Source organism: Triturus cristatus, chromosome 8, assembly GCF_964204655.1.
Source record: "Triturus cristatus chromosome 8, aTriCri1.1, whole genome shotgun sequence".
Classification (NCBI taxonomy): domain Eukaryota; kingdom Metazoa; phylum Chordata; class Amphibia; order Caudata; family Salamandridae; genus Triturus; species Triturus cristatus.
In genome coordinates, this window is record NC_140591.1 from 447,810,552 (window position 1) to 447,827,081 (window position 16,530).

Genomic DNA, 16,530 nt, shown 5'->3' on the forward strand with positions numbered 1-16,530 from the left:
TTTTAATGGAATGTCAGGAATGTCAGTCATGTCATGGAATGTCAGGAATGTCATGTCTTTTAATGGAATGTCTGGAATGTCATGTCTTTTAATGGAATGTCAGGAATGTCATGGAATGTCAGGAATGTCATGTCGTTTAATGGAATGTCATGTCTTTTAATGGAATGTCAAGAATGTCAGGAATGTCATGTCTTTTAATGGAATGTCAGGAATGTCATGTATTTAATGAAATGTCAGGAATGTCAGTCATGTCATGGAATGTCAGGAATGTCATTGCTTTTAATGGAATATCAGGAATGTCATGTCTTTTAATGGAATGTCAGGAATGTCATGGAATGTCAGGAATGTCAGGAATGTCATGTCTTTTAATGGAATGTCAGGAATGTCATGTCTTTTAATGGAATGTCAGGAATGTCATGTCTTTTAATGGAATGTCATGTCTTTTGATGGAATGTCAGGAATGGCATGTCTTTTGATGGAATGTCAGGAATGTCATGTCTTTTAATGGAATGTCAGGAATGTCAGGATTGTCAGGAATGTCATGTCTTTTAATGGAATGTCAGGAATGTCAGTCATGTCATGGAATGTCAGGAATGTCATGTCTTTTAATGGAATGTCAGGAATGTCATGTCTTTAATGGAATGTCAGGAATGTCAGTCATGTCATGAAATGTCAGGAATGTCATGTCTTTTAATGGAATGTTAGGAATGTCATGTCTTTTGATGGAATATCAAGAATGTTATGTCTTTTGATGGAATGTCAGGAATGTCATGTCTTTTAATGGAATGTCAGGAATGTCATGGAATGTCAGGAATGTCAGGAATGTCATGTCTTTTAATGGAATGTCAGGAATATCATGTCTTTTAATGGAATGTCAGGAATGTCATGTCTTTAATGGAATGTCAGGAATGTCAGTCATGTCATGGAATGTCAGGAATGTCATGTCTTTTAATGGAATGTCAGGAATGTCATGTCTTTTAATGGAATGTCAGGAATATCATGTCTTTAATGGAATGTCAGGAATGTCAGTCATGTCATGGAATGTCAGGAATGTCATGTCTTTTAATAGAATGTCAGGAATGTCATGTCTTTTGATGGAATATCAGGAATGTTATGTCTTTTGATGGAATGTCAGGAATGTCATGTCTTTTAATGGAATGTCAGGAATGTCATGGAATGTCAGGAATGTCATGTCTTTTAATGGAATGTCAGGAATGTCATGTCTTTTGATGGAATGTCAGGAATGTCATGCCTTTTAATGGAATGTCAGGAAATTCATGTCTTTTAATGGAATGTCAGGAATGTCATGAAATGTCAGGAATGTCATGTCTTTTAATGGAATGTCAGGAATGTCACGTCTTTTAATGGAATGTCAGTCATGTCATGGAATGTCAGGAATGTCATGTCTTTTAATGGAATGTCAAGAATGTCAGTCATGTCATGGAATGTCAGGAATGTCATGTCTTTTAATGGAATGTCAGGAATGTCATGTCTTTTAATGGAATGTCAGGAATGTGATGGAATGTCAGGAATGTCATGTCTTTTAATGGAATGTCAGGAATGGCATGCCTTTTAATGGAATGCCAGGAATGTCATGGAATGTCAGGAATATCATGTCTTTTAATGGAATGTCAGGAATGTCATGTCTTTTGATGGAATGTCAGGAATGTCATGTCTTTTAATGGAATGTCAGGAATGTCATGTCTTTTAATGGAATGTCAGGAATTTCATGTCTTTAATGGAATGTCAGGAATGTCAGTCATGTCATGGAATGTCAGGAATGTCATGTCTTTTAATGGAATGTCAGGAATGTCATGTCTTTTAATGGAATGTCAGGAATATCATGGAATGTCAGGAATGTCAGGAATGTCATGTCTTTTAATGGAATGTCAGGAATGTCATGTCTTTTAATGGAATGTCAGGAATGTCAGTCATGTCATGGAATGTCAGGAATGTCATGTCTTTTAATGGAATGTCAGGAATGTCAGTCATGTCATGGAATGTCAGGAATGTCAGTCATGTCATGGAATGTCAGGAATGTCATGTCTTTTAATGGAATGTCAGGAATGTCAGTCATGTCATGGAATGTCAGGAATGTCATGTCTTTTAATGGAATGTCAGGAATGTCATGTCTTTTAATGGAATGTCTGGAATGTCATGTCTTTTAATGGAATGTCAGGAATGTCATGGAATGTCAGGAATGTCATGGAATGTCATGTCTTTTAATGGAATATCAAGAATGTCATGTCTTTTGATGAAATGTCAGGAATGTCATGTCGTTTAATGGAATGTCAGGAATGTCATGTCTTTTAATGGAATGTCAGGAATGTCAGTCATGTCATGGAATGTCATGTCTTTTAATGGAATGTCAGGAATGTCAGTCATATCATGGAATGTCAGGAATGTCATGCCTTTTAATGGAATGTCAGAAATGTCATGTCTTTTGATGGAATATCAGGAATGTCATGTCTTTTGATGGAATGTCAGGAATGTCATGTCTTTTAATGGAATGTTTGGAATGTCATGTCTTTTAATGGAATGTCTGGAATGTCATGTCTTTTAATGAAATATCTGGAATGTCATGTCTTTTAATGGAATGTCATGTCTTTTAATGGAATGTCAGGAATGTCATGTAATGTTAGGAATGTCATGTCTTTTAATGGAATGTCAGGAATGTCATGTCTTTTAATGGAATGTCCGGAATGTCATGTCTTTTAATGGAATGTCTGGAATGTCATGTCTTTAATGGAATGTCATGTCTTTTAATGGAATGTCAGGAATGTCATGTCTTTTAATAGAATATCAGTCATGTCATGGAATGTCAGGAATGTCATGTCTTTTAATGGAATGTCAGGAATGTCATGTCTTTTAATGGAATGTCAGGAATGTCAGTCATGTCATAGAATGTCAGGAATGTCATGTCTTTTAATGGAATGTCAGGAATGTCATGTCTTTTAATGGAATGTCTGGAATGTCATGTCTTTTAATGGAATGTCAGGAATGTCATGTCTTTTAATGGAATATCAAGAATGTCATGTCTTTTGACGGAATGTCAGGAATTGCATGTCTTTTGATGGAATGTCAGGAATGTCATGTCTTTTAATGGAATGTCAGGAATGTCAGGATTGTCAGGAATGTCATGTCTTTTGATGGAATGTCAGGAATGTCATGTCTTTTGATGGAATGTCAGGAATGTCAGTCATGTCATGGAATGTCAGGAATGTCATGTCTTTTCATAGAATGTCAGGAATGTCATGTCTTTTAATGGAATGTCAGGAATGTCATGTCTTTAATGGAATGTCAGGAATGTCAGTCATGTCATGAAATGTCAGGAATGTCATGTCTTTTAATGGAATGTCAGGAATGTTATGTCTTTTGATGGAATGTCAGGAATGTCATGTCTTTTAATGGAATGTCAGGAATGTCATGTCGTTTAATGGAATGTCAGGAATGTCATGTCTTTTAATGGAATGTCAGGAATGTCAGTCATGTCATGGAATGTCATGTCTTTTAATGGAATGTCAGGAATGTCATGTCTTTTGATGGAATATCAAGAATGTCATGTCTTTTGATGGAATGTCTGGAATGTCATGTCTTTTAATGGAATGTCAGGAATGTCATGTCATTTCTTTTAATGTAATGTCAGGAATGTCATGTCTTTTAATGTAATGTCAGGAATGTCAGGAATGTCATGTCTTTTAATGGAATGTCAGGAATGTCATGTAATGTCAGGAATATCATGTCTTTTAATGGAATGTCAGGAATGTCATGTCTTTTAATGGAATGTCAGGAATGTCATGTCTTTTAATGGAATGTCAGGAATGTCAGTCATGTCATGGAATGTCAGGAATGTCATGTCTTTTAATGGAATGTCAGGAATGTCATGGAATGTCAGGAATGTCATGTCTTTTAATGGAATATCAGGAATGTCATGTCTTTTAATGGAATGTCAGGAATGTCATGTCTTTTAATGGAATGTCAGGAATGTCAGTCATGTCATGGAATGTCAGGAATGTCGTGTCTTTTAATGGAATGTCAGGAATGTCAGTCATGTCATGGAATGTCAGGAATGTCATGTCTTTTAATGGAATGTCTGGAATGTCATGTCTTTTAATGGAATGTCAGGAATGTCATGGAATGTCAGGAATGTCATGTCTTTTAATGGAATGTCATATCTTTTAATGGAATGTCAAGAATGTCAGGAATGTCATGTCTTTTAATGGAATGTCAGGAATGTCATGTATTTAATGAAATGTCAGGAATGTCAGTCATGTCATGGAATGTCAGGAATGTCATTGCTTTTAATGGAATGTCAGGAATGTCATGTCTTTTAATGGAATGTCAGGAATGTCATGGAATGTCAGGAATGTCAGGAATGTCATGTCTTTTAATGGAATGTCAGGAATGTCATGTCTTTTAATGGAATGTCAGGAATGTCATGTCTTTTAATGGAATGTCATGTCTTTTGACGGAATGTCAGGAATGGCATGTCTTTTGATGGAATGTCAGGAATGTCATGTCTTTTAATGGAATGTCAGGAATGTCAGGATTGTCAGGAATGTCATGTCTTTTAATGGAATGTCAGGAATGTCAGTCATGTCATGGAATGTCAGGAATGTCATGTCTTTTAATGGAATGTCAGGAATGTCATGTCTTTAATGGAATGTCAGGAATGTCAGTCATGTCATGGAATGTCAGGAATGTCATGTCTTTTAATGGAATGTTAGGAATGTCATGTCTTTTGATGGAATATCAAGAATGTTATGTCTTTTGATGGAATGTCAGGAATGTCATGTCTTTTAATGGAATGTCAGGAATGTCATGGAATGTCAGGAATGTCAGGAATGTCATGTCTTTTAATGGAATGTCAGGAATATCATGTCTTTTAATGGAATGTCAGGAATGTCATGTCTTTAATGGAATGTCAGGAATGTCAGTCATGTCATGGAATGTCAGGAATGTCATGTCTTTTAATGGAATGTCAGGAATGTCATGTCTTTTAATGGAATGTCAGGAATATCATGTCTTTAATGGAATGTCAGGAATGTCAGTCATGTCATGGAATGTCAGGAATGTCATGTCTTTTAATGGAATGTCAGGAATGTCATGTCTTTTGATGGAATATCAGGAATGTTATGTCTTTTGATGGAATGTCAGGAATGTCATGTCTTTTAATGGAATGTCAGGAATGTCATGGAATATCAGGAATGTCATGTCTTTTAATGGAATGTCAGGAATGTCATGTCTTTTGATGGAATGTCAGGAATGTCATGCCTTTTAATGGAATGTCAGGAAATTCATGTCTTTTAATGGAATGTCAGGAATGTCATGAAATGTCAGGAATGTCATGTCTTTTAATAGAATGTCAGGAATGTCACGTCTTTTAATGGAATGTCAGTCATGTCATGGAATGTCAGGAATGTCATGTCTTTTAATGGAATGTCAAGAATGTCAGTCATGTCATGGAATGTCAGGAATGTCATGTCTTTTAATGGAATGTCAGGAATGTCATGTCTTTTAATGGAATGTCAGGAATGTCATGGAATGTCAGGAATGTCATGTCTTTTAATGGAATGTCAGGAATGTCATGTCTTTTAATGGAATGTCAGGAATGGCATGCCTTTTAATGGAATGCCAGGAATGTCATGGAATGTCAGGAATGTCATGTCTTTTAATGGAATGTCAGGAATGTCATGTCTTTTGATGGAATGTCAGGAATGTCATGTCTTTTAATGGAATGTCAGGAATGTCATGTCTTTTAATGGAATGTCAGGAATTTCATGTCTTTAATGGAATGTCAGGAATGTCAGTCATGTCATGGAATGTCAGGAATGTCATGTCTTTTAATGGAATGTCAGGAATGTCATGTCTTTTAATGGAATGTCAGGAATATCATGGAATGTCAGGAATGTCAGGAATGTCATGTCTTTTAATGGAATGTCAGGAATGTCATGTCTTTTAATGGAATGTCAGGAATGTCAGTCATGTCATGGAATGTCAGGAATGTCATGTCTTTTAATGGAATGCCAGGAATGTCAGTCATGTCATGGAATGTCAGGAATGTCATGTCTTTTAATGGAATATCAGGAATGTCATGTCTTTTAATGGAATGTCTGGAATGTCATGTCTTTTAATGGAATGTCAGGAATGTCATGGAATGTCAGGAATGTCATGGAATGTCATGTCTTTTAATGGAATATCAAGAATGTCATGTCTTTTGATGAAATGTCAGGAATGTCATGTCGTTTAATGGAATGTCAGGAATGTCATGTCTTTTAATGGAATGTCAGGAATGTCAGTCATGTCATGGAATGTCATGTCTTTTAATGGAATGTCAGGAATGTCAGTCATATCATGGAATGTCAGGAATGTCATGCCTTTTAATGGAATGTCAGAAATGTCATGTCTTTTGATGGAATATCAGGAATGTCATGTCTTTTGATGGAATGTCAGAAATGTCATGTCTTTTGATGGAATATCAGGAATGTCATGTCTTTTAATGGAATGTCAGAAATGTCATGTCTTTTGATGGAATATCAGGAATGTCATGTCTTTTGATGGAATGTCAGGAATGTCATGTCTTTTAATGGAATGTTTGGAATGTCATGTCTTTTAATGGAATGTCTGGAATGTCATGTCTTTTAATGAAATATCTGGAATGTCATGTCTTTTAATGGAATGTCATGTCTTTTAATGGAATGTCAGGAATGTCATGTAATGTTAGGAATGTCATGTCTTTTAATGGAATGTCAGGAATGTCATGTCTTTTAATGGAATGTCCGGAATGTCATGTCTTTTAATGGAATGTCTGGAATGTCATGTCTTTAATGGAATGTCATGTCTTTTAATGGAATGTCAGGAATGTCAGTCATGTCATGGAATGTCAGGAATGTCATGTCTTTTAATGGAATGTCAGGAATGTCAGTCATGTCATGGAATGTCAGGAATGTCATGTCTTTTAATGGAATGTCAGGAATGTCATGTCTTTTAATGGAATGTCTGGAATGTCATGTCTTTTAATGGAATGTCAGGAATGTCATGGAATGTCAGGAATGTCATGGAATGTCATGTCTTTTAATGGAATATCAAGAATGTCATGTCTTTTAATGGAATGTCAGGAATGTCATGTCTTTTAATAGAATATCAGTCATGTCATGGAATGTCAGGAATGTCATGTCTTTTAATGGAATGTCAGGAATGTCATGTCTTTTAATGGAATGTCAGGAATGTCAGTCATGTCATAGAATGTCAGGAATGTCATGTCTTTTAATGGAATGTCAGGAATGTCATGTCTTTTAATGGAATGTCTGGAATGTCATGTCTTTTAATGGAATGTCAGGAATGTCATGTCTTTTAATGGAATATCAAGAATGTCATGTCTTTTGACGGAATGTCAGGAATTGCATGTCTTTTGATGGAATGTCAGGAATGTCATGTCTTTTAATGGAATGTCAGGAATGTCAGGATTGTCAGGAATGTCATGTCTTTTGATGGAATGTCAGGAATGTCATGTCTTTTGATGGAATGTCAGGAATGTCAGTCATGTCATGGAATGTCAGGAATGTCATGTCTTTTCATGGAATGTCAGGAATGTCATGTCTTTTAATGGAATGTCAGGAATGTCATGTCTTTAATGGAATGTCAGGAATGTCAGTCATGTCATGAAATGTCAGGAATGTCATGTCTTTTAATGGAATGTCAGGAATGTTATGTCTTTTGATGGAATGTCAGGAATGTCATGTCTTTTAATGGAATGTCAGGAATGTCATGTCGTTTAATGGAATGTCAGGAATGTCATGTCTTTTAATGGAATGTCAGGAATGTCAGTCATGTCATGGAATGTCATGTCTTTTAATGGAATGTCAGGAATGTCATGTCTTTTGATGGAATATCAAGAATGTCATGTCTTTTGATGGAATGTCTGGAATGTCATGTCTTTTAATGGAATGTCAGGAATGTCATGTCATGTCTTTTAATGTAATGTCAGGAATGTCATGTCTTTTAATGTAATGTCAGGAATGTCAGGAATGTCATGTCTTTTAATGGAATGTCAGGAATGTCATGTAATGTCAGGAATATCATGTCTTTTAATGGAATGTCAGGAATGTCATGTCTTTTAATGGAATGTCAGGAATGTCATGTCTTTTAATGGAATGTCAGGAATGTCAGTCATGTCATGGAATGTCAGGAATGTCATGTCTTTTAATGGAATGTCAGGAATGTCATGGAATGTCAGGAATGTCATGTCTTTTAATGGAATATCAGGAATGTCATGTCTTTTAATGGAATGTCAGGAATGTCATGTCTTTTAATGGAATGTCAGGAATGTCAGTCATGTCATAGAATGTCAGGAATGTCATGTCTTTTAATGGAATGTCAGGAATGTCAGTCATGTCATGGAATGTCAGGAATGTCATGTCTTTAATGGAATGTCTGGAATTTCATGTCTTTTAATGGAATGTCAGGAATGTCATGGAATGTCAGGAATGTCATGTCTTTTAATGGAATGTCATGTCTTTTAATGGAATGTCAAGAATGTCAGGAATGTCATGTCTTTTAATGGAATGTCAGGAATGTCATGTATTTAATGAAATGTCAGGAATGTCAGTCATGTCATGGAATGTCAGGAATGTCATTGCTTTTAATGGAATGTCAGGAATGTCATGTCTTTTAATGGAATGTCAGGAATGTCATGGAATGTCAGGAATGTCAGGAATGTCATGTCTTTTAATGGAATGTCAGGAATGTCATGTCTTTTAATGGAATGTCAGGAATGTCATGTCTTTTAATGGAATGTCATGTCTTTTGACGGAATGTCAGGAATGGCATGTCTTTTGATGGAATGTCAGGAATGTCATGTCTTTTAATGGAATGTCAGGAATGTCAGGATTGTCAGGAATGTCATGTCTTTTAATGGAATGTCAGGAATGTCAGTCATGTCATGGAATGTCAGGAATGTCATGTCTTTTAATGGAATGTCAGGAATGTCATGTCTTTAATGGAATGTCAGGAATGTCAGTCATGTCATGGAATGTCAGGAATGTCATGTCTTTTAATGGAATGTTAGGAATGTCATGTCTTTTGATGGAATATCAGGAATATCATGTAATGTCAGGAATTTCATGTCTTTTAATGGAATGTCAGGAATGTCATGTCTTTTAATGGAATGTCAGGAATGTCATGTCTTTTAATGGAATGTCTGGAATATCATGTCTTTAATGGAATGTCATGTCTTATAATGGAATGTCAGGAATGTCATGTCTTTTAATGGAATGTCAGGAATGTCATGTCTTTAATGGAATGTCAGGAATGTCAGTCATGTCATGGAATGTCAGGAATGTCATGTCTTTTAATGGAATGTCATGTCTTTTGATGGAATATCAGGAATGTTATGTCTTTTGATGGAATATCAGGAATGTCATGTCTTTTAATGGAATGTCAGGAATGTCATGGAATGTCAGGAATGTCAGGAATGTCATGTCTTTTAATGGAATGTCAGGAATATCATGTCTTTTAATGGAATGTCAGGAATGTCATGTCTTTAATGGAATGTCAGGAATGTCAGTCATGCCATGGAATGTCAGGAATGTCATGTCTTTTAATGGAATGTCAGGAATGTCATGTCTTTTAATGGAATGTCAGGAATATCATGTCTTTAATGGAATGTCAGGAATGTCAGTCATGTCATGGAATGTCAGGAATGTCATGTCTTTTAATGGAATGTCAGGAATGTCATGTCTTTTGATGGAATATCAGGAATGTTATGTCTTTTGATGGAATGTCAGGAATGTCATGTCTTTTAATGGAATGTCAGGAATGTCATGGAATGTCAGGAATGTCATGTCTTTTAATGGAATGTCAGGAATGTCATGTCTTTTGATGGAATGTCAGGAATGTCATGCCTTTTAATGGAATGTCAGGAAATTCATGTCTTTTAATGGAATGTCAGGAATGTCATGAAATGTCAGGAATGTCATGTCTTTTAATGGAATGTCAGGAATGTCACGTCTTTTAATGGAATGTCAGTCATGTCATGGAATGTCAGGAATGTCATGTCTTTTAATGGAATGTCAAGAATGTCAGTCATGTCATGGAATGTCAGGAATGTCATGTCTTTTAATGGAATGTCAGGAATGTCATGTCTTTTAATGGAATGTCAGGAATGTCATGGAATGTCAGGAATGTCATGTCTTTTAATGGAATGTCAGGAATGGCATGCCTTTTAATGGAATGCCAGGAATGTCATGGAATGTCAGGAATGTCATGTCTTTTAATGGAATGTCAGGAATGTCATGTCTTTTGATGGAATGTCAGGAATGTCATGTCTTTTAATGGAATGTCAGGAATGTCATGTCTTTTAATGGAATGTCAGGAATTTCATGTCTTTAATGGAATGTCAGGAATGTCAGTCATGTCATGGAATGTCAGGAATGTCATGTCTTTTAATGGAATGTCAGGAATGTCATGTCTTTTAATGGAATATCAGGAATATCATGGAATGTCAGGAATGTCAGGAATGTCATGTCTTTTAATGGAATGTCAGGAATGTCATGTCTTTTAATGGAATGTCAGGAATGTCAGTCATGTCATGGAATGTCAGGAATGTCATGTCTTTTAATGGAATGTCAGGAATGTCAGTCATGTCATGGAATGTCAGGAATGTCATGTCTTTTAATGGAATGTCAGGAATGTCATGTCTTTTAATGGAATGTCTGGAATGTCATGTCTTTTAATGGAATGTCAGGAATGTCATGGAATGTCAGGAATGTCATGGAATGTCATGTCTTTTAATGGAATATCAAGAATGTCATGTCTTTTGATGAAATGTCAGGAATGTCATGTCGTTTAATGGAATGTCAGGAATGTCATGTCTTTTAATGGAATGTCAGGAATGTCAGTCATGTCATGGAATGTCATGTTTTTTAATGGAATGTCAGGAATGTCAGTCATATCATGGAATGTCAGGAATGTCATGCCTTTTAATGGAATGTCAGAAATGTCATGTCTTTTGATGGAATATCAGGAATGTCATGTCTTTTGATGGAATGTCAGGAATGTCATGTCTTTTAATGGAATGTTTGGAATGTCATGTCTTTTAATGGAATGTCTGGAATGTCATGTCTTTTAATGAAATATCTGGAATGTCATGTCTTTTAATGGAATGTCATGTCTTTTAATGGAATGTCAGGAATGTCATGTAATGTTAGGAATGTCATGTCTTTTAATGGAATGTCAGGAATGTCATGTCTTTTAATGGAATGTCCGGAATGTCATGTCTTTTAATGGAATGTCTGGAATGTCATGTCTTTAATGGAATGTCATGTCTTTTAATGGAATGTCAGGAATGTCATGTCTTTTAATAGAATATCAGTCATGTCATGGAATGTCAGGAATGTCATGTCTTTTAATGGAATGTCAGGAATGTCATGTCTTTTAATGGAATGTCAGGAATGTCATGTCTTTTAATGGAATGTCTGGAATGTCATGTCTTTTAATGGAATGTCAGGAATGTCATGTCTTTTAATGGAATGTCTGGAATGTCATGTCTTTAATGGAATGTCAGGAATGTCAGTCATGTCATGGAATGTCAGGAATGTCATGTCTTTTAATGGAATGTCAGGAATGTCATGTCTTTTAATGGAATGTCTGGAATGTCATGTCTTTTAATGGAATGTCAGGAATGTCATGGAATGTCAGGAATGTCATGGAATGTCATGTCTTTTAATGGAATATCAAGAATGTCATGTCTTTTGATGAAATGTCAAGAATGTCATGTCGTTTAATGGAATGTCAGGAATGTCATGTCTTTTAATGGAATGTCAGGAATGTCAGTCATGTCATGGAATGTCATGTCTTTTAATGGAATGTCAGGAATGTCAGTCATATCATGGAATGTCAGGAATGTCATGCCTTTTAATGGAATGTCAGAAATGTCATGTCTTTTGATGGAATATCAGGAATGTCATGTCTTTTGATGGAATGTCAGGAATGTCATGTCTTTTAATGGAATGTTTGGAATGTCATGTCTTTTAATGGAATGTCTGGAATGTCATGTCTTTTAATGAAATATCTGGAATGTCATGTCTTTTAATGGAATGTCATGTCTTTTAATGGAATGTCAGGAATGTCATGTAATGTTAGGAATGTCATGTCTTTTAATGGAATGTCAGGAATGTCATGTCTTTTAATGGAATGTCCGGAATGTCATGTCTTTTAATGGAATGTCTGGAATGTCATGTCTTTAATGGAATGTCATGTCTTTTAATGGAATGTCAGGAATGTCATGTCTTTTAATAGAATATCAGTCATGTCATGGAATGTCAGGAATGTCATGTCTTTTAATGGAATGTCAGGAATGTCATGTCTTTTAATGGAATGTCAGGAATGTCAGTCATGTCATAGAATGTCAGGAATGTCATGTCTTTTAATGGAATGTCAGGAATGTCATGTCTTTTAATGGAATGTCTGGAATGTCATGTCTTTTAATGGAATGTCAGGAATGTCATGTCTTTTAATGGAATATCAAGAATGTCATGTCTTTTGACGGAATGTCAGGAATTGCATGTCTTTTGATGGAATGTCAGGAATGTCATGTCTTTTAATGGAATGTCAGGATTGTCAGGAATGTCATGTCTTTTGATGGAATGTCAGGAATGTCATGTCTTTTGATGGAATGTCAGGAATGTCAGTCATGTCATGGAATGTCAGGAATGTCATGTCTTTTCATGGAATGTCAGGAATGTCATGTCTTTTAATGGAATGTCAGGAATGTCATGTCTTTAATGGAATGTCAGGAATGTCAGTCATGTCATGAAATGTCAGGAATGTCATGTCTTTTAATGGAATGTCAGGAATGTTATGTCTTTTGATGGAATGTCAGGAATGTCATGTCTTTTAATGGAATGTCAGGAATGTCATGTCGTTTAATGGAATGTCAGGAATGTCATGTCTTTTAATGGAATGTCAGGAATGTCAGTCATGTCATGGAATGTCATGTCTTTTAATGGAATGTCAGGAATGTCATGTCTTTTGATGGAATATCAAGAATGTCATGTCTTTTGATGGAATGTCTGGAATGTCATGTCTTTTAATGGAATGTCAGGAATGTCATGTCATGTCTTTTAATGTAATGTCAGGAATGTCATGTCTTTTAATGTAATGTCAGGAATGTCAGGAATGTCATGTCTTTTAATGGAATGTCAGGAATGTCATGTAATGTCAGGAATATCATGTCTTTTAATGGAATGTCAGGAATGTCATGTCTTTTAATGGAATGTCAGGAATGTCATGTCTTTTAATGGAATGTCTGGAATGTCATGTCTTTAATGGAATGTCATGTCTTTTAATGGAATGTCAGGAATGTCATGTCTTTTAATGGAATGTCAGGAATGTCATGTCTTTAATGGAATGTCAGGAATGTCAGTCATGTCATGGAATGTCAGGAATGTCATGTCTTTTAATGGTATGTCAGGAATTTCATGTCTTTAATGGAATGTCAGGAATGTCAGTCATGTCATGGAATGTCAGGAATGTCATGTCTTTTAATGGAATGTCAGGAATGTCATGGAATGTCAGGAATGTCAGGAATGTCATGTCTTTTAATGGAATGTCAGGAATGTCATGTCTTTTAATGGAATGTCAGGAATGTCAGTCATGTCATGGAATATCAGGAATGTCATGTCTCTTAATGGAATGTCAGGAATGTCAGTCATGTCATGGAATATCAGGAATGTCATGTCTTTTAATGGAATGTCAGGAATGTCATGTCTTTTAATGGAATGTCTGGAATGTCATGTCTTTTAATGGAATGTCAGGAATGTCATGGAATGTCAGGAATGTCATGTCTTTTAATGGAATATCATGTATTTTAATGGAATGTCAAGAATGTCAGGAATGTCATGTCTTTTAATGGAATGTCAGGAATGTCATGTATTTAATGGAATGTCAGGAATGTCAGTCATGTCATGGAATGTCAGGAATGTCATTGCTTTTAATGGAATGTCAGGAATGTCATGTCTTTTAATGGAATGTCAGGAATGTCATGGAATGTCAGGAATGTCAGGAATGTCATGTCTTTTAATGGAATGTCAGGAATGTCATGTCTTTTAATGGAATGTCAGGAATGTCAGGTCTTTTAATGGAATGTCAGGAATGTCTTGTCTTTTAATGGAATGTCATGTCTTTTGACGGAATGTCAGGAATGGCATGTCTTTTGATGGAATGTCAGGAATGTCATGTCTTTTAATGGAATGTCAGGAATGTCAGGATTGTCAGGAATGTCATGTCTTTTAATGGAATGTCAGGAATGTCAGTCATGTCATGGAATGTCAGGAATGTCATGTCTTTTAATGGAATGTCAGGAATGTCATGTCTTTTAATGGAATGTCAGGAATGTCATGTCTTTAATGGAATGTCAGGAATGTCAGTCATGTCATGGAATGTCAGGAATGTCATGTCTTTTAATGGAATGTCAGGAATGTCATGTCTTTTGATGGAATATCAAGAATGTTATGTCTTTTGATGGAATGTCAGGAATGTCATGTCTTTTAATGGAATGTCAGGAATGTCATGGAATGTCAGGAATGTCAGGAATGTCATGTCTTTTAATGGAATGTCAGGAATGTCATGTCTTTAATGGAATGTCAGGAATGTCAGTCATGTCATGGAATGTCAGGAATGTCAGGAATGTCATGTCTTTTGACGGAATGTCAGGAATTGCATGTCTTTTGATGGAATGTCAGGAATGTCATGTCTTTTAATGGAATGTCAGGATTGTCAGGAATGTCATGTCTTTTGATGGAATGTCAGGAATGTCATGTCTTTTGATGGAATGTCAGGAATGTCAGTCATGTCATGGAATGTCAGGAATGTCATGTCTTTTCATGGAATGTCAGGAATGTCATGTCTTTTAATGGAATGTCAGGAATGTCATGTCTTTAATGGAATGTCAGGAATGTCAGTCATGTCATGAAATGTCAGGAATGTCATGTCTTTTAATGGAATGTCAGGAATGTTATGTCTTTTGATGGAATGTCAGGAATGTCATGTCTTTTAATGGAATGTCAGGAATGTCATGTCGTTTAATGGAATGTCAGGAATGTCATGTCTTTTAATGGAATGTCAGGAATGTCAGTCATGTCATGGAATGTCATGTCTTTTAATGGAATGTCAGGAATGTCATGTCTTTTGATGGAATATCAAGAATGTCATGTCTTTTGATGGAATGTCTGGAATGTCATGTCTTTTAATGGAATGTCAGGAATGTCATGTCATGTCTTTTAATGTAATGTCAGGAATGTCATGTCTTTTAATGTAATGTCAGGAATGTCAGGAATGTCATGTCTTTTAATGGAATGTCAGGAATGTCATGTAATGTCAGGAATATCATGTCTTTTAATGGAATGTCAGGAATGTCATGTCTTTTAATGGAATGTCAGGAATGTCATGTCTTTTAATGGAATGTCTGGAATGTCATGTCTTTAATGGAATGTCATGTCTTTTAATGGAATGTCAGGAATGTCATGTCTTTTAATGGAATGTCAGGAATGTCATGTCTTTAATGGAATGTCAGGAATGTCAGTCATGTCATGGAATGTCAGGAATGTCATGTCTTTTAATGGTATGTCAGGAATTTCATGTCTTTAATGGAATGTCAGGAATGTCAGTCATGTCATGGAATGTCAGGAATGTCATGTCTTTTAATGGAATGTCAGGAATGTCATGGAATGTCAGGAATGTCAGGAATGTCATGTCTTTTAATGGAATGTCAGGAATGTCATGTCTTTTAATGGAATGTCAGGAATGTCAGTCATGTCATGGAATATCAGGAATGTCATGTCTCTTAATGGAATGTCAGGAATGTCAGTCATGTCATGGAATATCAGGAATGTCATGTCTTTTAATGGAATGTCAGGAATGTCATGTCTTTTAATGGAATGTCTGGAATGTCATGTCTTTTAATGGAATGTCAGGAATGTCATGGAATGTCAGGAATGTCATGTCTTTTAATGGAATATCATGTATTTTAATGGAATGTCAAGAATGTCAGGAATGTCATGTCTTTTAATGGAATGTCAGGAATGTCATGTATTTAATGGAATGTCAGGAATGTCAGTCATGTCATGGAATGTCAGGAATGTCATTGCTTTTAATGGAATGTCAGGAATGTCATGTCTTTTAATGGAATGTCAGGAATGTCATGGAATGTCAGGAATGTCAGGAATGTCATGTCTTTTAATGGAATGTCAGGAATGTCATGTCTTTTAATGGAATGTCAGGAATGTCAGGTCTTTTAATGGAATGTCAGGAATGTCTTGTCTTTTAATGGAATGTCATGTCTTTTGACGGAATGTCAGGAATGGCATGTCTTTTGATGGAATGTCAGGAATGTCATGTCTTTTAATGGAATGTCAGGAATGTCAGGATTGTCAGGAATGTCATGTCTTTTAATGGAATGTCAGGAATGTCAGTCATGTCATGGAATGTCAGGAATGTCATGTCTTTTAATGGAATGTCAGGAATGTCATGTCT